The sequence below is a fragment of the Muscardinus avellanarius genome (assembly GCF_963383645.1).
Source record: "Muscardinus avellanarius genome assembly, chromosome: 6".
NCBI lineage: Eukaryota > Metazoa > Chordata > Mammalia > Rodentia > Gliridae > Muscardinus > Muscardinus avellanarius.
The window spans coordinates 120,420,846-120,444,709 of NC_137791.1; the positions used below are offsets into that span (position 1 = coordinate 120,420,846).

The 23,864-nt window shown below is 41.2% G+C and overlaps 1 protein-coding gene across 3 annotated transcripts in view; it reads left to right on the forward strand.

Moving 5' to 3' along the window:
• Positions 1–23,864, forward strand: part of PPARGC1A (PPARG coactivator 1 alpha) — a gene marked incomplete at both ends in the record, with an annotated part of 675,280 nt that overhangs the window by 443,439 nt on the left and 207,977 nt on the right. The window lies entirely within an intron of this gene.

The window sequence follows — 23,864 nt, forward strand, 5'->3', positions numbered from 1 at the left end:
GCAATTTTAGCTTTAACTAATCTGGGTAATAATCATGAAAAAATAAATACTATTTAGTTTCTAAGACTCATAAGGCACAGGGCAGCAGCTCCGTTTTGTGAAGCTCCTCTGTCACTCATTTCTAAGTGAATATTTTAAGTGCTTCTATGAGTATAAAAGGTATAATATAAAATCAGATTTCTATTTTTGCTAGCAATAGGTTAAGTGCACAAAAGGCCTTTAGCTAGGTTGCACGTCAGATACATCATTAACTTAAAAACAGAATTCAAATGTAAATTATAACCCTTATTATTACTTATAACTGCAGTTCAGATAAGCTGGCAGTCTTCCCATACCTTTATAAACCAGTAACCTCCAGAAGAAATTACATACTGCACCTAATACCTAATTGTCCTTTAAAAGGTAACACTGTTCAAAGAAGGTATCGGGTGGCCACAGATTTCACCTGGAGCTGCTGCCACCCGCTCATGGTGAAGAAGTCTAGTAGTTTCTATGCTGGCTGAATTCTGGTTTTGAGAGTTAAATAGCTGGCGATCTTGTATCTGGTTGTGGGGACTACTGGCCAGAAAAGGCTTATGGGAAGGGACATATAGGTCATTGGAAACATGAGAACAATCTTTCAATATCCCGCAGATAGTCTCAGGTGATTCTCTGCAGTGTCCATGATCCATGGATTGGAAGGCAAGCAGCTTTAGCACACATCCTCTTGGGCTCAAAACAGCTTGTTTACTCTCCAGCCATAGGAATGGAATGCTCGATAAACTTCTTGGGTGAGTCCCCAGTATGCATTTGCAGGTAAAAGAGTGAGTATGTTTATGTGAGTGAGTGTGATCATGTGAGTCCAGCAATGTGTAATCAGTGCTGTTTTATTTCCTTCAGACCCTTAAAATGATCTGAAAGATTGATGGTTAAGTCATGGTTACCCATAGGCTCCAGAGGGATAGGGAGTTCTGACCTCCCTTGGAAGACCACCTTACTTTAACGTGATATTTTGCAGGTGACTTATTTTGCACTTACCATGAGGAAGAAAGGAAGGGAGCTGGTGTTTCCCAGGCAGCCTACAGCTTGTTGGTGGTCACCGTTTGTTCTTGAGATGCCACAGGTCCTGCCTTAGCTACTCGCTCTTCATCCATCCAGGAACAGTCCCCAGAGCAATCCACTACCATTACTGTATTTGAACAGATGCTTGTGAGAATGTCTCTAGATTTCTATATGGTACCATGAGAAAATGAATACTCATGGGGACTTTGTTATTTTAAAATCATATCTCAGGGTTGGTGTTTGAAGACCCTGACCCAACTTGGGATGTGTCCGTAGTCATACATTTCTATGCTATGGGATGCAGTCTGTCCGGAAGAGGCTAGGTGCATGGTTCTAATTTCTTATTTTTCTCCATTTTTTGATACGTTAGGTACATATGTTTTAAGAGTTGCTACCCTAGTATCAGAAAAACATGTTATCTAAGCTCAGTACTTTGGAGAAAGTGGTTATAAATATACATTAAATGAGTATATAAATTAAATATGAATATACATATATATAAATATACATATATAAATATACATGTATATAAGTATAAATATAAATATACATTAAATGAGTATATAAATTAAATTAAATATAAATAATTGAGTTAATAATGTCTTAATATTATTAACTTTTTTTTTTTGTGGTACTGGGGTTCCTGGAAGCCCTTCTACCTCCGGGCTACACTCCCAGACCTATTTTTACATTTTTATTTGGAAACAGGGTCTCCTAAGCCAGTGCGCGCGGCTGGCTTCAAACCTGTGCGATCCTCCTGTCTCTGCCTCCCAAGCGCGGGGATTACAAGCGTGCGCCACCATGCCTGGCTTAGTATTATTAACTTTCTGACGTGTTACAAATGACTTGTTATCTTTGTCTTCTCCACCAGAAAATAAGTTCTGTGAGGGCAGGGACTTTTTGATTCATTGCTATTTTCGCAGCATAGGGCTGAGTATCTGTTGAGTGAGTGAATCACTAAGGAGGATCCAGTGAGCCAACAAATGCGGCCAATAATGGTCAATGGCACCTTCCTGGGTGTTTCTCAATCACTCCTTTCTTTTGCTGTTCTGAGCCACACAAAGCCACTGTAAAAAATGGACATTGGCCAGGCATGGTGGCACACGCTGTAATCCCTGTGCTTGGGAGGCGGAGACAGGAGGATCAGGCAGGTTCAAAGCTAGCCGTGATGGCTTAAGAGACCCTGTTTCTAAATAAAAAATATATATGTATATAAATAGGTCTGGAAGTGTAGCCTAGAGGTAAAAGGGTTTCCAGAAACCCCAGTACCACCAAAAAAAAAAAGGACATAGACTCATAATCTGCTGTGTTCCAGATAATAGGATGGTTTGCTGAACATATGAACAAGTTATTTCATTTACATTAAACGTTATATATTATGATTATACCCATTCTGTGAATGAGGAAAATAAAGGCCAGAGAAGTTAAAGCTGTGATGGAGAACACAGTGTTAACAATCAGAGTGGCCAGGATTTGATCTCAGGTCTGGCTAACTCCAGATGTACTCCTCTAAACACTACCATACTGCATTGTGTTTCAACATCTTCTTAGATTCGTTTATTCAGCTAACCGGTCTCCTAACCTGCTCTTACTGGTGACTTTTTATGTGCAAGGCAACATGTTGGGTACGACATGGCCCATGCCTTTGCTAAGGTGTGCATGTATGTGTATGGGAAGGGGTGTTCAGGGCAGGGGTTAGGAGATGAGGTGATGGTGAATCTCTGTTCATCAGCAGGTCCAATTGACAAATTTCCGCTATTTTACTGAATGTATATTTCCAGTAGAGGGGGCCATGAATAGTAAAATACCCTTTAGATGGTTTGTAGGAGGTTGACACTGCTTCCAAAACAGACTTCAGTGTCAGGTTCTGAAACTGAGATCTGGTTGGTTTCCAGCCATTCAAAACCTGAAACTATCCCTTACAATCTTGACTTAGCCTGTGTTTTACCCACTACAGTTTTCAAAGTGGACACTTAAGGAGCACTGTTGGTAGTCCTAAGAAGGAGAAGAAAGCCTGCAATACACTGTCAGCCCTTCAATGTCCACTATCTCTCTGCTTGTCATCTGAAAGGGCTGATTGACTCTTCAGAACTGCTTATTAGTTTTCATTTGGGGCTGTGCCATTTTAATGTCACTTACATGGCTTCAGAACCCTCGTCACTAGAAGACATCTCTAGCAAGAGTGAAACATCAGACCCTGTTCTCCAAATGCAGCCTGTGGAAGACGAAGACACTTGAACATCTCCCTTTCTTGCTGATGCAACATCAAAATATTTGTGTTGGCTTATTAATACAAGGTTGTATGGAAGAGTATCTGTGCTTTATAGTCAAACTCTCAATTAGTTATATAAAATTCTCATAAAATAGGGAATCATCATCAGGAGTATTTTGCCCTCACTTCCTTTTCCCTTCACTATTTTTTTAAATAGGCTGCAGGACACTTCACAGCAAACATTCCACATGGGAGTTTGTGGCACCATCATAATTGATGCCAGAAAGTTATGTGAAGGTCTTTCTGTATTAAGTAAACTAGCCCAGCTTAGAATCGAAAGATAAATGGTGAGAGAGTTAAAAAGAAAGCTCCTGTAAAAATGACCCAAGATTTAAGATATATCAACTGGAGGGGGGAAACCCACATATTTTTATCTTTGCCGAGAAAGGTTACTATTTTTCTAAGACAGTAACAGAATAATAACATCCTCTGTTAGCAAATAATTGCACAACTGTGTGATCAGATGCCTATAGATGTTGCAGGAAAGGAAAAAAATGATCAGGGAACCATGCCTTGCTCAGCGTTTGTTTGCTGCCCTTCTAGTGATTAGATTCTGTCAGTCAAAGCCTGTTTTTATATAAAAAGCCATTAGGAGTTAGATCTTTGGTACTTCTGAAGGACAACCGAACTTCAGTGCAGCTAGAGATAGCGGTGACTCCATGGCTAAGGCTATCGTGGGGCTGAATTATAGATATTGGCATTTAGCTTTGTAAACCGTGCTTACCTAGGGATTTTAATAAACCATGGATTGAAGTTTTATGTTTTCCCTTCCTAAGAACATATAGCATTTTTATACCAGGACTTTATTAGTTGTTTGTATGGCTTCATCAAATTGTACTTCATAGGGTTGATGTACAAGGACTGGAAGTAGATATATTCCAACCAGCAGAATAAGATCAGTTTGTAAGTCAATATCTGCCAAGGGGGGTTGGGGAAAGCTCCTAAGGATCTTTTGTGTTCCCTTTAAATAAAGAGCTCTTTTTCTCCAGGCTTCAAATAAACTTTTTATCTTCCCCAAGTTGGTTGTGCGGTCTTCAGTGCATCTAATGAGGACCAGACCAGAGGTACAATAGGTTGGCGGAGCACTGGAGAGTTCAGAGGAGAGAGTCCAGCTCCGCACATCACTTCCCAGCTGGCAGACTGTGTGGGCTGGGCTTCCTGACTCTCCTTGTGCATTCCCAAGCCCCTCTCTGTCGTGCTTTGTTCACGGTTCTGTCCCATCTGTAGCAGGAACCTTTGTTGAATATTCTGACCTCATTCTCTGGGTACCGCTCCCAGGATGTCGCTGCTGGTCTGTGCAGAGAGTAGGAGATGACAGGAAGGAATTGCACTGCAGAGTTGAGGTCTGCATGGCTGAGCTCTTGCAGAGAGCAGCCTGAGCCTGGACCACTGCAGCAGACTCCGAGCATCTTAGCTCTCTCACCCCTCCTTCTGAGTTTTATCTCTTCAATGCTACCAACTAGTACCTAAGATAATGATAGGGCTGCCCTAGTCAGACACTCCACATCTGTGCTTTCTTGTTCTCTGGGTTTTGGCAATGTGGCCTTCTCAAAGCTTTATTTCCATCCACTAAAGGACCTTTGCATGTGACATTCCCTCTGCACAAAATGCACTCCTGTCGGCCTTTGCTGTCACTTCTCCTGAGTGTGACCTCTCAGTTTATTTTTCACTTCCTCAGGGATGTCTTCTGGACTCCTCATTACCCTGCTCTGTGCTCCCCTCTCCTTGAAGTACTCTACTGTGCTTGTAGTTTGTTTCTGTGCTGTGTCATCAATGACTGTCTCTCCCTCATAGATGATAAATACACTTCATGAGGGCAGAGGACACTTCTGTTTCAGTTCATCATGTCATTTCCAGCACTTAGCATAGTGCCTGTTACAGAGGAGTTATTTGATAAACCTTAGTTAAATTAAGGAGAGGCTGAGAGAATTGGAGAGTCATCAGGACAAAGCATGTGTATATGAGAGAGGAAGAGAGGGAGTGGGAGGAGGAGAAGGAGAAGGAGAGAAGAGAGAGAGGAAAGGAGAGGTGAGGAGAGGGAGAGGGAGAGAGAGAAAAGAGGAGAGGAGAGAAAGAGAGAAGAGAAGAGGTGAGAAGGGAGGAGAGGAGGGAAAGCAGAGAGAGAAGAGAGGAGAGGAGAGAGGAGATGAGAGGAGAGGAGAGAAGAGGAAAAAGAGAGAGGAGAGGAGAGAAGAGGAAAGAGAGAGAGGAGAGGAAAGAGAGGAGAGGAGAGAGAGGAGAGGAGAGGAGGAGAGAGGAGGAGAGGAGAGAGAGAGGGAGAGAGAAAGGGAGAGAGGGAGGGAGAGAGAGAGAAGAGAGAGAGGGAGAGAGAAAGGAAAGGGAGAGAGGGAGGGAGAGAGAGAGAGAGAGAGAGAGAGAGAGAGAGAGAGAGAGAGAGAGAGAGAGAGAGAGAGAGAGAGAGAGAGAGAGAGATGGGAAGAGGAGAGATGAATGAATCAGTTCTCTCTCTCCAGTAGCCTACGGGAAGCAGTGATGGTAGTGATGGGAAGGCTATTTCTGCTTTAATCAGTCTATTTTGTTGAGAGTATAACCCCATAGTTGGATGACATATGATTGCTTTATATGTCGCCGAGAAATAAAAACACTGGCAATTAAACTAGGACATATTATAGATTGTGAGAATCATTCCAGTTTTAGACATCAAAATATCAGATAACAGAATGTGAAAATAGGTGCATCTTAGATTGATGCCCATTAGAATTAAACTACTTTAAATTCAGAAAAAAATTAACTTAATTGACAGTGAATGTACATAGAGTGGGGCAAAGAATGCAGGATGTGAATTGGTTCTATTGCATATTAAGTTTTGAATTTGGATCTTCAAAGTTGTACCCCCATCCTCGATTATATGACATGAATTGGGACACGTCTTGCCACACAAGAGTGCCCTGGTCATCCAAGAAGAAGTAATACTAAAGGTTCAGGTGATAGGTATTTTCAAGTGCAGTGTACAAAATGGCAAGAAGACACCATGACGCTCAAAGGTTCACACTAATAAATGCACTAGAGGTTGCAAACATTACAGCCCAAAAATCAGATCAAAGATGTGCTTGGCAATCTTTTGCCTTACTCTTTGGACCTCTCTGAGATCGGTTCTGCAGCATGTTATTCTGAAGGAGAATGGATTAGAAATGGTTTGAGCCAATGTTTAGGGGGTCATAAATTGTGAATTCAGAAATATTGCCCTGCAGAAGCAACATTCCACAGCTCTAAACCACTCAGCTAGAGAGCCTTTTTTCTACATTCTAGTTTGACAGAACTTCTGGTGGAAACCCTGGTCAGAAATCAACGGTCTTAGTTCTAGTCTCGGGTATTAGCTAAGTTCTGACTACATCCCCTTATGAGTTTCAGTGAGTTTACATTTCTCCCAGGATCTTCCAGTCACCATCCTTGATCTGAGACCCCAACCCATGTGATAATGGATCATAAGATTTCTGGGTTTAGGGCAGGTATGCTCTTTCTTTCCTGTATTCATCCTCATTCTTTTTTTTTTTAAACTAATCAACTAATTTTATAGCCAGTCACTGTGTCAAAGCCACTTGGTCTTCATTCTTTCCACAGGCCTAAGCCTCTGTCCTCTTCATCTCAGGTGTGGTGTAGCACTTCAGATCTAGAAAGCTCGAGTTGTGTCTGGGAGAGAACATTTGAGTATCATGGCATTAATACTGTGTGGTCTGTTCTTGTGATGTTGGGGCCATAGAAGTATAAAAAATCTGGATCTGACATGATCTGGAGGGATTGCTTCAGCTAATTAGCTCATTTAACAGATGAGAAGACTCAAGGGGACAGAGTGGGGATGAGTTAGCAGAGGTGACTTAGCTGGTGGTAGTGCACTAGGAGTTGGTTCTGGTCACCATCTCTAGCTCTCCTCCAATAAACCAAACTGACTTCCTTCTTAACAATGCCCAGGACAATAGACTCCTGTGCCCTATTTTAAGTTTCTATTTACTCTGCCTTCTGAGTTTTCAAAACCCATTTTGAAAATGACATATCTCTTTGTCCAAAGCTCTTTTTTATTTCACATTAAAATATGAATATGAATTCCCTTATGAGTTTAGTGCTTATAATTTTCTTTAAGCCACACGCTTCAAGATTCTTTCTTGCTGACTTTAAAATTTAAATCCTCTTTCTTAGAAATAGTGCCGGGACCCAGGGCATTTCTTCAGGTCCCATCTGAAGGATGCTCATTCTTTGAAGACATCATTTCTGCTTGTAAGCAGGTGGATTTTCTTAGTAAGTTTCCAGTGATGTGGAAAAGAGAAAAAATGTAGGGCAAACTATATGGAATGGAATTTTCGTGGGTCCCTAAAATGAGCCTTGCAAACATGATCTTATTTTAAACCTCCCTATAATCTACCTTGCTTTGCCAAAATGACTTTATTTTTTAATTTTTTACTGGTGCATTGTAGTCATACATCTTAATGGAGTACAAGATGGTAGAGGCATACAAGGACATCATTCATTTAGCCCTAATTTTACAAAGAACAATCCACAAGTCACTCAAGTAGCAAGGGTGTGGTCAAGATTCAAATACCAATTGATTTCTTATTCTTTTGTTGGTGAATTGTAATTATACATCTTAGTGGTGCTCAAAGTAATGAAAACATGTATGTACACATCTCTTGGAGTCTTTCCTTCTGTCTCCTATCCCACTCCTTCTCTCCTTCTTTCGTATGCATGCTAGTGAGATTGGTAGTGATCCTTTCATTTTATGGACATAGCGTTATTTGAACTGTTTTCTTCCTCAATTCTCTTTTTCCCTCCCCCAAACCCTTTGCATTATTCTACTGGTCTCTCTTCTCATTGATCTCAAGCCCATTGTGCTTTTTGTTTTTTCTTTAGCTTCTACATATGAAAGAATACCATGTAAGCCTGGACTTTCTGAAAAGACTGGGATAATCTCACTTAGCATAATGTTCTCAAGTACCACCAGTTTTTTTTTTGTTTGTTTGTTTTTTGTTTTTTGTTTTTCCCAGCTGAGGAAGATGCTTTAATTGAATGACACAATAGTGGAAAATGTATTTGTTGAAGTGACAGTTCACATCATGCCTACTGTGTTGGGAAAATTGTTGATAACCTCCTTTTTTCTCTTCTCATCTTCCTCCTTTTTCCTTTTATTGTCCATGCAAAGTACCACCAGTTTTACACAAACGACATAATTTTGTTCTTTATGGCTGAGTAGAATTTCATTGTGTAAATACACTACATTTTCTTTGTAAGTTAATGTGTTGATGTGCTCCTAGGTTGGTTTAATAATTTTAAAATTGTAAATTATGCCCTATAAGCATGTATATTTAATATAGTGCTTGAAATTCTAGCTAAAGCAATAAGGCAAGAGAAGAAAATTACAGGGATACAAGTAGGAAAAGAAGAAGTAAAATGATCTGTGTTTGCAGAAGACAAGATCCTATACTTAGAAGACTCACCAAACCAAACCAGAATATTTCTAGAACTGAAAAACAAATTCAGCAAAGTAACAAGATACAAAATCAACTTAAAAACATCAATAGCTCTTCTGTACACCAACCACTAATTCATTGAAAGAAATAGAAAACAATTATATTTACAATAGCCTTAACATGAACAAACAAAAAAACTTAGAATAAATCTAATTAAAGAGATAAAAGACCTCTACAATGAAAATTATAGAATAAGTGATATGGAAAGATCTCCTATGTTCTTGGATAAGCAGAATAGTGTCAGAATGGCCATACTACCAAAAGTGATCTACAGATACATACAATCCCTACCAGGATACAAATGTCATTCTTCACAGGTCTAGAAAAGAAAAATCCTAAAAGTCATATGGAAGAACTAAATTCCCAGAATATACAGTTAAAGAAATTCTGAACAATAAGAATCATGCTAGAGGCATCACAATATCTAATTTCAAATTATGCTACAGATCTATAGTAACAAAAATAGCATGAGATTGGCACAAAGACAGACACATTGAGCAATAAACTAGAATAGAAGGTAGAGGGGCAAATCCTTATACTTTATAGCCAGTTGATAAAAGCCAAAAATATATGCTTTAGAAAAGACAGCTTTTTCAACAAATAGTGCTGGAAAAACTGGATGTCCATAGGTAGAAGAATGAAATTTGACCCTTATCTCTCACCCTATACAAACGTCAACTCAAAATGGAGAAAATCAATTTTTTTTTTTGTGGTACTGGGGTTCCTGGATGCCCTTCTACCTCCGGGCTACACTCCCAGACCTATTTTTACATTTTTATTTGGAAACAGGGTCTCTTAAGCCAGCGCGTGCAGCTGGCTTCGAACCTGCGCGATCCTCCTGTTTCAGCCTCCCAAGCGCAGGGATTACAAGCGTGCGCCATCACGCCCGGCAGAAAATCAATTTCTTTATGAAGCTTGGTGTTCTAGCAGTTTGCCTATTCAAATCCAAGGTCTTCAGTTTTTCATGTGTGGCTAGTGATGTTTGGGGACTGTTGAATTATTTATCTTTTACTGGTTTGCAGTGACCAGTGATTTCCTTAAAGGGATTTACAGACTATCTCCTTCATGTTCTGTCTTATCTGAATATCTTTGGGGAATTTATCATCCATAAGCAGCTACCTTAGAGGTAAAATCTGCCTCTGGTTAATAGTGCCGTCACTAGTGAATGGAGATTAATAGAATGAAATTCACCAGTTTTAATTCATCTCTCATGCAGGACCTTACTTGACCTTCATTGTAGAAAGTTGCTAGTTGTGCTTCCACCATCTGGGCTTTCCTGGAATTGGAACTCTAAAGTCATGGGATGGTGCCTTTCTCAATTCAGGGGCCTCTCTGTTTCTCAGGTCACTAATGTTTCTTCTTCCTTTAGAAATCAGAACCTCTCTGGGCTTTGTAAAGGCATTGTTTCTTCTCTATTCATCTTGGAAAGCTTAGGTGGCAGAATTCTGAAATGGTCACAGTTGGAGCACCAGCGCTTTGCCTGTATGAGAGCTTGCGCTTTCTTAATCTTCCCTAGCAAGTCAGATGGCTTGAATCCCAATGATGACTCAAGCCCATGATGTCCAACATTAGTTTCATTGTGCCCCTGTTTCAAAGATCTATCACTAGTGTTTCAGAACGTGGACAAACTATATGCCTCTGGCTGGTGCCAGAGTTCAAGACATTCTTTGAGAAACATCTCTGCATTATTATTTTTGGAGATTTGGTTGCTATTTATATAGTGACAGCCAAACTTCCATTTAGATTTTGCCTTAACGTAGTTTTTTCAAAAGGACTTTCATGTGTGTTATCTCAATCCTTCAATCCATTCTTCACACTGCGGTTAAAGTGATTTAAAAAAATCAATCTGATCCTATCATATTCCTACTTAAAAACCTGAATTTACTTCCTGTTGCCATTAAAACAAATTTTAAACTTCTTTCCGTGGTTTAAAGGTACCTAAAGTAGCTGGCTCCTGCCCACCTCTCTATTCTATCCCTCTCTTACTCCATGTAGCCACCCTGGTCATTTTATTTCTGGAGTTCCTTTATGATTTAGGGTCTTTGCACTTGCTATTCCAGGTACCTAGAATGCTTTCTGTGAAAACATTTGCTTGTCTGGCTCCATGACACCTATGGCAGGCATCTGCTGTATGGATCCTATAATATAGTCTGGGTGATCACTGGGATGTAATTACTAATTTAAGAACCCAGCCTCTAACCCCTTCCTCAAGCAAATCTTCCAGTGAACACTCTCCCATTCTATTCTGTCCTTTTATTTACTCTACATCTGTTTAAGCCTTATACACTGTTAATAATAGGTACAGCTAAGTCCCCAGAGGTTGTTGGAGCATCACTATGATTTCCTTCGAATATTCTCAGTGCTGTTCACCGGGAGGGTGAGGAATCATGGCCTTTGATGGCACATGAGAAAGGACATTGGACTCTGAGTTAGAGGGTCTGTACTCTAGATGGGTTGGTCTTCTTGCTATGCAACTGCGCGTGTAGACAACACACCCACCTCTCAGGGGCTTACGGAGTCCTCTTCTGGACAGTAAGAAGCTTTGAACTTCATTTCAATCATTTTGTTCAGATTTTTCAAATATGACTTTGAGGTATGATGATCCCCAAAGTAGATTATTTTGTGTGGTGATTCAGAGAGGAATCAGACTCAATAAACCTAACGGACATTGAAATGAACACAGCTCTCCACTTCCAATGTGTGCTCTGTGCTGTGGGAAAGCCTCAGGATTCTGTGAGGGGGACCCAGTCACACTGAATGGGAGTGCATTCCTCCCCCTCCATTGCCTTTAGCATGTGGGACCGGAAGAAAATGCAGGAAAGCAAAGTGCGACATGTGTGGCATTCTGAGCAGCTGAATCCAAACCGTAAGGCGGTGACACGCAATGAAAGCCACTCTGAGGTGCGTTTTCTGGTCCTTTATCCTGAGATTACTGCAGAAAACTTGCCAATTTAATATTGTGTCTCCAGTCCCTTTTGTTTTTGTTTTTGTGAAAACAAAGCTAGAAAAATATTGTCATGACTGTTTTTTTTCCATTTTTATGCAGCATGCACTTTTGAAAACCATAATTAACACTGGGATTTTGCCAGGAATTCTTATGTGATTTTTTTTTAAACTTTCCCCCGAACCACTGTCTGAATAGAAAATTGCAGAGAGATCAGTGATTTCTGTTCTCTAGAAATGATGAATCAGGTCAAACTGATTTCGTTAAAAAGCAGAGGTGTGTTCCAGATTTCCGGGCTCTCCTGGAGATGTTTGTTTTCAAGTTTTTCTGTTTTCTTTCCATCCTCTAATTTAAGTGAAACAGAACAAGTGAAAAACAGGCCGAGCTGAATGACTCTGATGGTCCTGGCATGGAATTGACTGACTCTTTGCTTCATTTCTTGGTCTGTTTTGTGTTCAATATATGATTTGAGGGATTATCTCCTTTTCTTCGTGGGTTAATAGATTCATTAAGTCTCTCTGGATAATTGAAGAGCATCCCTTTCAGTTCTGCAGTCTAATTAAAGGCCAGCGTCCAACTGTACGAGTTTGCAGTTCTTTAACAGCTTTTCCTGTGTTGTCACATGGAGTTAGCTTTCTCAGAAGACAGGCGGTGTTGGTGGCAGTTAAGGGTCCAGAAGGAGATTACCGTAATTACCAGCCATCAGCATTTGATGCCTCTCCAGCAAAGCCCACCTTCGCCCCATTATAAAACAAGATGTTACCAGGGGTGGGATAAGTGACAGCAACTTTATCATGAGCTGGATTTTATTTACAAGATAACTAAGTCTAGTCTGTCTTCGGAGATACACCTAGGCTTAAAAACATAACATTTTAGTCTCCTCTGGGACATTTGCTGGATGGTTACTATGCTTTTGCACATTGGATCGGGCTTCTTTCCAAGATGTACAGTACCATGTTCTCACTTAAAAATAAATTTTACCAGGAGGATTAAAAGAAAAAAAAAAAAAAAACATTTGCTTCTCCCTTTCCGTCCCTTACCAGGGTGATCTATATTGTTCAGCACGAGAGCTTGTGACTGGAGCAAGGTTTAGCAAAGCACCCAGGTGCTGTAAAGACTCAGCAGGAAAGAGAAAGGCGCATCCTGGAGAGATGAATCATTTGCCCCTGCTCCCACTAATTAATAGCATATTATAACAAAGGAAATCATTAAAATGCGAAGGTATGTTTTCACGAGTCGCATTCATCACACGCGGTAAAGCAGTCCTGAGCTCTATTAGTTACTGTGTATTTTAAACATGATATATGGATTTTCTTTTTCTATTGTTCAAATGTGAAAATGTTGTAAAAAGGAAAACATGCTTTTATTGCCATTTTTAAAAAGTATTGAAGGGGATAAAAAGGAAAGTGTAATAAGAGCCGTATATTTTCATGTCAAAAGTAACCTTTCCATGGTACTCTTTAGATAAAACTGAATATTGAGAAAGAAAGGGACAGATAAATAGTTTTCTTACTTATCATAGTCCAAAATCTATTTTATTCACTGCTGGTTGTTGGCATTGCGTGATGATATGGCATAGAACCTAGAGATCAGATTACCCGGAAATAAAAAAGGAGAATCCCAATTTAATAGTTACTCATCCCAAATTTCCCCTTATCTCTATATCACAGAAAAATAAGTAGTTGTTAAAATTTTAAACCCTGCCATCTTTCTGATTTATCATCAAATCGTGGATGCACTTAGCTGCCTAGTGATGGGGAATCCAGTACGTCCTGTCACATATGGAAAAAAGAAAAAAACTCTATTGGATAATGGGTTACATTCTCCCCCATGGAGATGTATTTCTGTCACAAGACTTAATTTTATCATGAGGCAGATGCTCTGTCTGTATCGGTGCATTCATTTCTGGATTTATCTGCTTCATTAAAAGAAAAAGCACCTGCTGCATGGGGAGGGGGTGTTTGGTTCCTTTATTATATGCCCCGATTACCTGATTATGTGCTATTTAAGCATATCTTTAATTTCTACCCTTTTATGAGCTGCAAATTCCTTGGCTGCTTGATACAGTGAGTCTGAGGTGAGTAAGATCCCCAGGAAAATGTCCTGACCCCCAGTGACCAGGACACTGACAGAAGGGGTTAACACCCAGCTCTCTGGTGCCTCGTCTCCGCGATTCCTGTCAGAGGGAATGAGCAGGGCTTAGCGGGGTTATCAGGGGATACCGAGGATGAAACGGCGACAGCCCATGTTATGAATTAATTTTGTTGGCCTGCATGTGGCAGACACCGTTGCTTTTCACAAAATCTGCAAGTAGACTAGAAAGATATAGGAAAGGAAAGGGGGGGAAAAAAAAAACAAAAGAGGAACGAGAAAGGAAGGAAGGAAGAAGAGGAGGGCCAAAAGGAGGAAGGAAGGAAGTTACAAAACTCCAATCATTTTTATGGGGTCTGACTTACCACCCCTCACCACAGCACATTTAATGGCATGCTTGCGACTCATCAACTCGGCCCTCCCTCCAATCTGCCACTTAATATAAATTCTGCTCCTCTGAATAATCACCCTTGTTCTTGGGGCAGCTGAGGTCCACAGGTTGGGATCTTCCGCCAACTGTCATCATTCCAGAGGAGCAGCTACATCTGCTGTCCACCCTGCCCCTCACCACTGTCTTTCTATTGCAGACTGTCTTTCTCTCCCACTGCAGGGAGCTCCCAGCGAGATTGTCAGATTGTTCAATACGCATAGCAGTTCTGCAGTTCCCCTTACGTAGTTCGCCCAAGGGCTGTCCTCCTGTAGCCTGCCCAAGATGGATGACATAACAAAGTAGTATTTCTAGGAAGTTTCTACTATCTTTTTCTCACCTCACTTTGCTGTCTCCAATTTTCCATACGGTGGTTTCCTCATCTAGTCTCCCTTAGGAGGGGAAACACACCAGCTCCTACCCTTCACATCTTGTTTGCATCCATGGGGGCACAGAGGTTAAGGTAGATTCTAATGTTGAGTTTCTCAGATTTGCATTTTAGTGGGATCGCTGCAAGAAAGCTAATAGACAGAAAAGGAGACCAAGTTAATGACAATTCTCTAAACAGCTGTTGTATGATTCAGCTCCACTACTTCAGTTAATTAATCAGCACCTTGCTGGCAACTCTAGGGGAGAGACTCGTTAGGTACTGGTAGCAAACAGACAATGCTTTCATATCAAATATGTTCAACAACATCTAATACAGTGCTAGCTAGCTTCCACCGAGGAGGGCAGGGAATACCCGGGCTTACAAAGGCACTCGGGAAGAGGCCCTCAGTATTCTTGTAGATATACAGTTGCTAGAAGTGCTGCATATGCTGTTTTCTTTCTTGTCTGTTACCAACCCGAAGAAAACATGAGCAAAAGACTCTCTTGGGTTTGCTGTTATCATAGGCACCTCTTTTGGTTGTAACAAATAAATATGTATTCGTGGGTTGATCGCGTCGCATGTGATACATAATAAATCAAGCATCTTCGTTTCTGATTTCAGTCACAGTATCTCATTTGGAATTTTAACCATGGAAACAGTCCTCAAAGTTGACAACAACTAAGGGAGGTCAAAACATTCAAATATGGGCCAGGCATCTAGGTATGGCAGCGTTTAGGATGAGTGTTATTGACTCTTCAACTTTCCCCTGACTCCTTATATTCTAAAGGGAAGCAACCTCTTGTTCTCTCAAGGAAGTCAATAAAGTTATACATATTTTATGAATGATAATGCACAGAAATCTTAAACAGACAAAATTGTATCTATATCTCACCAGGGTACTCTGCATTTTCTTAATGCTCCCAAAATTATTGTCAGTAAAATCGGTACCGAGTTTGGTGGTAAAATTTTGTTATTCTAAGTTTTCTGTTATCACATGACCTTCATTGATTGATTAAGAAGATGCCATTTGTCTAACTCTCACTCCACTCTCTGTTGCTTTGTCTCTACTGCCATTACACAGAGAGGAATTTGGGGAAATGTGACTGGCTAAAAAAGAGATTGCTATATGGGCCATCAAATAACTAAATTTTCAGTTAAATTTAAATTTACCACTAGTGATATAATGAGAAAGAGAATATTGATTATCGTAAACAATATACACCCTGTTATGTGTGTCCTAAGAATACACAGGTTTTGTTTGTGTGTGTCTGATCTTATCTGTTTTTTATCATGGTCTCTTTTTCGGGGATAAACTAGAAAAGTACAAATTGTCATATGTGTGTTTCAATGACCTCTCTTGGGAAATTCCCTTCAAATTCTTTTCTCTGCTATTCTTATAACTAAAATTCAGCCTTGCTGCTCCTGTCCACCTGTCAGTGGGTCAGGAGGACGACTTCATACCAACAACTTGAAGTTGTATTAACCAGTTCACTAGAATGAATTATCCAGTGGACCCCTATGCATTAATGTAGACAATGAGGGTTTCGTTTATGCCAGAAGAAGAGTCTATAATACCCCAGGGAACTATAAAGAGAAATGTCCCTTTTAAATTAGCTTAATAGCACTGAAGCTTTATGTATTCACTTGTAAATTCAACACTAACTCAAAGTACACACCTCAAACCATCTCTATTGTTGACTATGACACTGCTTATAGAAAGGGCTTTCTTGGCAGTTATTAATGGTAAGTCTGTTTCAAAAAGGAAAACAATTCCCACCTGCTATGGTTGCTTTTACTACAGAGAGAGCAGGATGCTTTCCTAATCCTGGGTAATCTGTCGTACAAACCTTAGATAACAAAAAGACTTTTGCCTAATCCAGTGACTCAAAGTGTGATTTACTTTTAGATTTTTGTCTTGAGATAAACTTTTTGACTTTCTTCTTCTTTCAAATCATGGATTCCTGATGTGTGACCCATTTTTAAAAGAAGAGATAAAATGAACTAGAGAAAGAGACAGTGGTAGAGTGGGGGCTTGGTGATGTTCAGCTTTGGTGGGTCTCAGGTGACTTGAAAATTCTAGGTTGTTTCATGGTCTCTTTCTTTAGAAATGCATTGGTGCACTCAAAACTTAACCAGAGATGTCCAATATGACACATGTACCACTCTGATCCTTCTGATACCTATAGCCGATATCACCTGTTGGACATAGCGTCTTTCCTACTGAGCTCACAGACAGCCTTAGAATCTTTCTGAACACCAAGCTTCACAAAGCTAACTACTCAATAATCAAAGACACAAAAGGTTATGCCCCAGCTCTTTCATTTATTCATTTATGTATTTAATTTTGAAACAGACTCACTAAGTTTCTGAGGGTCTTCCTAAGTTGCTGAGGCTTGCCTTGAACCCTCAATCTTCATCTCAGCCTCCTAAGTTCTGAGATTCCAGGCACACACCACCACCATGCCAGGCTTAAATAAAATTTATTTAATGTTTTTGGCCTAGACCAAAGGTTGGAAAACTATAACTGGTGGCCAAATCTGGCTATACAACTGTTTATGTAAATAAAGTTTTATTGGAATACAGCCATGATCATTTGTCTGGGTGTTGAAGGCTGACTTCATGCTCCAATGTCAGAGTTGAGAATCTCTGACAGTCTGACTAAAGGCACTTATTATTTGGCCTTACATGGAAAAGTTTTGCTGACTCTTCTCCGGGATCTGTTTTCTATATAGGTGCTTCTCCTTCTCCTTCTCCTTCTCCTTCTCCTTCTCCTTCTCCTTCTCCTTCTCCTTCTCCTTCTCCTTCTCCTTCTCCTTCTCCTTCTCCTTCTCCTTCTTCTTCTTCTTCTTCTTCTTCTTCTTCTTCTTCTTCTTCTTCTTTTCTTCTTCTTTTTCTTCTTCTTCTTCTCTTTTTTCTTCTTCTTCTTCTCTTTTTGCAGAAAAGGTAGGAAGCATTTTCAGTAGAGTTGGGAGGGGAAAGCCTGCTGCCTAGTCAAGCCCTGTGAGCTCACCTTAGAAGCCTCAGTCAGCTCAGCATGTTGGAGGGGAGAGAAGCACTGGGCTTGCTTCATATGGGACCTTACTCTGCAGTAGGGTCAGGACAGTGGCTAGGGAACTCCTCTCATCTGCGGAAGCTGCTTTGTAGTAGAAAGCTTAGGTTTGGCCATCATCAGGCTGAGCTGGGGGGGCATGAGCACTACCCATCTCTGTGTGGACTTGGGCTTCGGGTTATAAATAGGGCTGAAGCCAGAAGTGGTGGTGTGCACCCATAATTCTAATACATGGGAGGCTGAGAGAGGAGGATTGCAGCCAGCCTCAGCAACTTAGCAAGGCCCTCAGAAACTTAGTGGGTCCGTAACTTTAAATAATAAAAAAAGAGCTTGGTATGTAGGTCAGAATGGGTATGGGTGTGTAGAATGACCCTGGGCTCAATCCCCAGTACCACAAAAAGAGGCAGTGGGATACACTGATCTGACAGCATCCAGGCCCTGGGAATTGTCCTTGTGTCCGCTGAAGATGGGGAGGATGCACTTTCTCCATAGCTTCTCTAAGGGCTGCTGCACCTGGAGTCTTTCTTGCCTTTGTGATCCATCTGGGATTGGCTCACTGTCAGGTGTCCTGTGGAAGGCTGCTTAGCATTCCTTTCCCCTTCTAAAGGGGTAAAAGGGATTCTTCATGGTTTTACTTGGCTAATTAAGAAGCATATAAAACCAAACAGGACTCATTCCCTCCCCAGCGTCTACCAGGGGAAGAGGTAAGTAGCAAGCAGGACAAGGGAGGAGGAGGTGGGCCCGTGGGGAGCCTCATGGAAGTCTAGCCGCCTCCCCAGTGGTCATGGCAGACTCCGGCTGGATCTTGAGAGATGTGAAAAATTTTGCATAATGAAGGAGGGGTGAGGTGAGGGCTCAGGCCTGTGAATAGTACGGAGCTAATAAGGGTAAGAAAAGAAGAGTGGTGTGCAGGATAGTGAAGAGAATCATAGACATCCTTCTGTGCAGACCCAAGGGAGCTAGGGTTCTAGTTGCCGTCCAGCTGCGGGACAGGGAGCAGGAGAGCAACATGGTCAAATGGTGAACAAGTCTTTAAAAGAGGAGAAGATTTTGGAGGCCAGAGAGGAACTATAAACCAAAAGAGGACACTTGCAAGAATAGGCTGAGGACAAGATGGAAAAGTCCAAGCAAGGGATTCCCTGTGTGAGATGTGTGTGTGTGTGTGTGTGTGTGTGTGTGTGTGTGTGTGTGTGTATGTGTGTACAAGTGTGTGTGTATGAGTGTGTATATGAGTGTGTGTATATGTGTGTATATGTGTGTGTACAAGTGTGTGTGTGCATGTGTGTATGTGTGTACAAGTGTGTGTACGAGTGTGTACAACTGTGTGTGTGCATGTGTGTGTGTGTGTGTGTGTGTGCGTGTGCGTGCGCGTGTGCATGCTTCTCTTTCCCAGGGACTCACTCCACATGGCTCTCATGCTTCATTTTTACCTGGCAGCCCAGGACATGCACAGGAGCAACCAGAACCTGCTCACCTTTGTTTGGGTGCTCTGCGCAAGCTGAAGGCTTGGTGCAGACCTGAGAGTTGATATGATCCCTATTTTATTTTTATTGGTTCTATGACAGTGACTTTGATCCACACTAAGTTATATGAAACTGCTAACTTGGGGAGCACTGTCAATTTCAAGGCAACTCTTACCTCTGTGTTCCTTTTTGGCCAGAAGCCCTTCCTCATGGACCAAGTTGGTCAACACTCCAAGTCTTCGCTAGTCTCGTTTCTATTCCATTTCTTTGCACTCCATTCTTGTTTGCTTCTATTGGCGTGTTCCATGTACATTTCAAGACCAAATTCCACTTTTGGTAATATTTGGTCGCTGTCATTTCTGACAGGACTCCGGGGCACTTCTTACAAACTTAGCTAACTTTCTCTCTTGCCTCATAGGCTTCTATCTTTCTCATGATATTTTCTGCTTTCTTCCCCCCACCCTCCTTGGGCTCCTGTCTCTCCTCTCCTTCCTTTTGGATGATTGCTGCATCTTTGGTACTGAGACAATGGGGCATATTGCAAAAAATAAAAAATGAGGACTTTAAAACCTAAGAGACATGAGGTGGTTATTATTATCTTCACAACTCTGAAAAAAACCCAGTTTTCTTCTCCATTTTTCTTTTCTTTCATCTGTAAAAAAAATTACTGGAACCTACTTACACATCGTGGTTAGCTATAACTTAGACTTGTGTGATGTGCCTGGCCCCTGTGTCTGCTGCAGTTTACATAGCTAAAAAATGATGGTTGTCTGGGATGCATTATTAGTAGTAATGTTTCTCTTTCTTCCCTACTCTGCCTAATATCCCTAGATGTTTATTTCCACTGGAAAACTATTTTATTAATGGGAAAACCAACTTCCCCATGGACCACTTTTCCCCTCAAGCCCCTGGAAGACTTTCACCCCAGGAAACAAAGCAGCCCCTTTCTATAGTTCTTTCTGACTAGTGTACTTTAAAGTCCCTCTGCTGAATCTTCCAGGTAGGATCAAAAGAACTCTGGGCTCCTGGAGCTTCAGACCATTTTAAAGCTGCTCAGCAGCCTTTAACTGGTTACTGCCTACAACACAGGGATTACAGAGACCGGGCAGGATGGGCTTGTTGAGCCAAGACAGAGGGAAAATGGCCAGAACGTTAGTACAAAGAGCATTCACCTGGAAACGAGGTGCCCGATATTCTAATCCTCAGCTTAGTAGTAGCTCATGGTCTGAACATCTGACCAGCCTGGGACATTTTATCTCCAATTCACATTTTCTGGAAACTTGTGCCCTTTCCTTTTTTAGTCTCAGGAAAAATCGTCAAACACAAATGACAACCTTTTTAATCGTGAAGTCCCTTTAGGAAGGAAAAAGGGTCAGATGAGTTGTTTTCAACCCTTTGGATACCACTGAGAAAATCATTCTTAACGGCACCGAATGGCATTCTAGTCACTCCAGACCCTCAGATACTTTTGCTGAGCTGTTAAGCAAAATAAAAGACATAAGGAATTGCTTTCTTCCTCCTGTCCCCTAGATAATTTCTGACTTTTCCATACTCCCGTGTCCACCTAGCTAGGTGAAGCATAATCCTGAGAGCATTTAAACTTAGCGGTCACCTTGGGCTGCCTTCAAATCCTGTCTCTGGGCCCAGTGAGTTGTGTGCCCTTGGGCAAGTAACTGGCCTTCCCAAGCCTCACTTTCTGCACCTGTAAAACAGAGCTGATAATGATGGTCTCTGCCTGATGTGATTAAACCATGAACGGGAGAGAATGAATCGCTAAAACACGCAGAAAGCAGCTGCTTTTAAATATATTACTGTAAATGTAAATTGATTTTTGACTATGGAATCTGTTTTACATAGGAGCTTGGTAAACATTTCCCCACTGAAGATTATTAATGACAGGGATTTATTCCTACTACGTCGATCCAGTGAACTTTGTTTTTCTTCTGTCATTTTCTCTATATTCAGTAGGTGTTGCATTTATTCCATCTGCAGTGAATTGGTGTCTGACACCATGACTGAAGGAAGAAATAATTTGTGTCAAGCACACAGTGTGCATTCAGTGGATATTATGTGCGTTTTGTGGGACATAGTATATTTTTCATAATTATTAAATGCCATCATTATTCTTAGTTTCTATAATGGGGTAACATTATAGCTATACCTACATTTTATGGTACTGGGGAGTGAACTCAGGGACATTCAACCTTCAAACTACACTCTCATCCCTTTTTATTTTTTTAAGTTTTTGTTTTGAAACAGGAGCATACAGGGTCTCTGAGAATCCCGCTAAGTTACGGAGCCTGGTCTCAAACCTGTAATTCTCCTGTCTCAACCTCTGAAGTCCTGGGATTATAGGTAGAGCCCATCATGTCCAGTTTTTCTATCTTTTTAAAAATTACTACGTATGCAGAATTTTCCCTTTCGTTTTGTCTTGCTTTGTTGTTTTAGTGGCCTTTGCGTTTTCAAGGAGGACTGAGCAGGGTCAATTTCCTTGATGTTCTAGATTTAGGGGATGAACCTAACTTTTCATCTAAAAAAGGATCACAATTAAACATAAGCCATCATTTAGTTACTAAAAGCATCTGATTAAAAGTACCTAAGGCTTTTTGAGTTTTTTTTTAAAGTGCTGTGCAAATTAAATATTATTTAATTGAAAGTCGAATGTATGTTCTCATTGGCTCTTCAGATGCTGAAATGTTTGTCTGGAAGGAGCCTGTAGACTTCATATTTGTGGCTCATAGAGGGCAGGGGCAGTAGAGGGGAGAGGAGTTTAAAATGAAAGCAGGAAAGCTGCAAAGGGAATTGAAGAGATTTTGATACAAGTGGGTATAAAATTAATGGGCTATATCGAGCCTTTCAATCACGCTTTTAAAATGGGAACATGCCTCTTGTCAAAAGGTACGATTAGCACTCACCAAACCAGGCATCCTCCATTTAGCTGTGGCTAAAAAAAATGGGCCTCGGTGTCAAACCCACTTGGATTCAAATCCCAGCCCTGCGGTTGTCTGGAGGGGAACTTAGTATATGAGTCATGTAACTGCTTAGACATTTCGTTTTCTGCTATTTTGTAACCTGGAAAAATGTAATACCCATTTTATAGAGTTTTTACAGAGCCTGAAGTGCAGTGATACATAGATGCTAAAAGGATGCCCGGCACACAGTAAGAACAGAAGAGAATAGTGAGAATGGTATCACTTGATGGCAATCAAATATTAGTTGCAACACAGTGAGTCCCTGCTTTCTGCTATAGTCCTGGGGCCTAAATAGAGTGATAGAGTCCTACATGCAACAGAGAGGGAGGAATATGATTGAAGCTTTCTTAAGGATGGATCCTGTGAAGAAGCTGAGCTACTGCTGAAAGCAAGCTACCGTAAGAGTTATTTGTTGTATTGTTCAATGCATGTTACAGAAAGAATCCGGAGGTCAATTTCTTCCCAAATGCAGGGCCTGGAAAAGGTTTTCATTTTGTTGAATTGCGCTCTTGCCTAGAATAAAATAGTGGGAACTTGGTAGATGCCAGGGAACTCATTGCTAACTATTTTGTGCTTAGATGGAGCGTTTGTAAATGCTAAAACTTTTGCTATCTAGACAGATAGCAAATATTCCTCCTTTTTCAGGTCCTGACATCTGGCCTGGGTTGCATGCTAATTTTTCTGTCTCTTTTCTGAAACGCCCAGGGTGCAGAGGAGAGAATGTGGCGATGGCTTTCAGAAGCCTGGGCTCAGGTTTCCACTATGCCCTTGGTTGGTATAAAGTTTCAGACAACTGGTTCACAGCTGTTCAGCTCTGATTTTTGCATCGGTCAAAGAGGTTCTTAAAAACTGCTTTGCAAGCCGGGCGTGGTGGCGCATGCTTGTAATCCCAGCATTTGGGAGGCTGAGGCAGGAGGATCGTGGTTCGCTACTTAGTGAGGCCCTCCGACACTTAGTTAATCCCTGTTTTAAAAAGAATAAAAAATAAAATGGGGGTGTAGCTTGGAGGTAAAATGCCCCTGGGTTACATCCACAGTACCACACACGAAAAAATCCTTTACAGCTGGGTGGTACAGATCTGTAATCCCAGCTATTAGGGAGGCTGGGGGCAGGAGGATTGCAAATCGGAGGCCAGACTGGGCAACTTGGGACAAAGGAACAGGTGTGTAGCTCAGTGGTAAGGCACTTGGTTCCCTTGTGTAAGACCCTGGGTTTGATCTCCAGTACTGAAAGCAACAACAACAATAGCAAAAAATGACTCTGCAGGCTTATTGGAGGAATAAGCTGAGATGATGGAGGTAGATGATGGAGCTTTTCCTCTTCATAGGCTCTTGTATGTCACTGCCTCCCCCACCTCGCTTTTCCCTCTAGGGTCTCTTTGAAGCTCTTACAGAAAGGAAAGGCATGCTCCTTAGATGGGACCAGAACCCCAAGGAGAAGGCAGCAGAGACTGTGAATGACTGAGCAGTTCTCTCAGTCAGGTACTTCTCTCAACTGCTCACCTGATTGATTTTTGTTGATTCTAGATTAATCGATGTATTTGTTGAACAAATATTTATTGAGCAGTCTTGTGTTTAGCACTGTGAGTCCAAGAGTGAAGAAACATCGCTCTTAACTTTATAGCAATATGGTCTTATGGACCTGGTCCTCAAAACCGCAAAGTCATCTCTGTCCCTCTCTCTTACCTGGCCTCATCGATGGAGAAGTGGCCATCACTTCTGGGAAGAGGAGTGGCTCTGTCTTTTGTGACCAGAA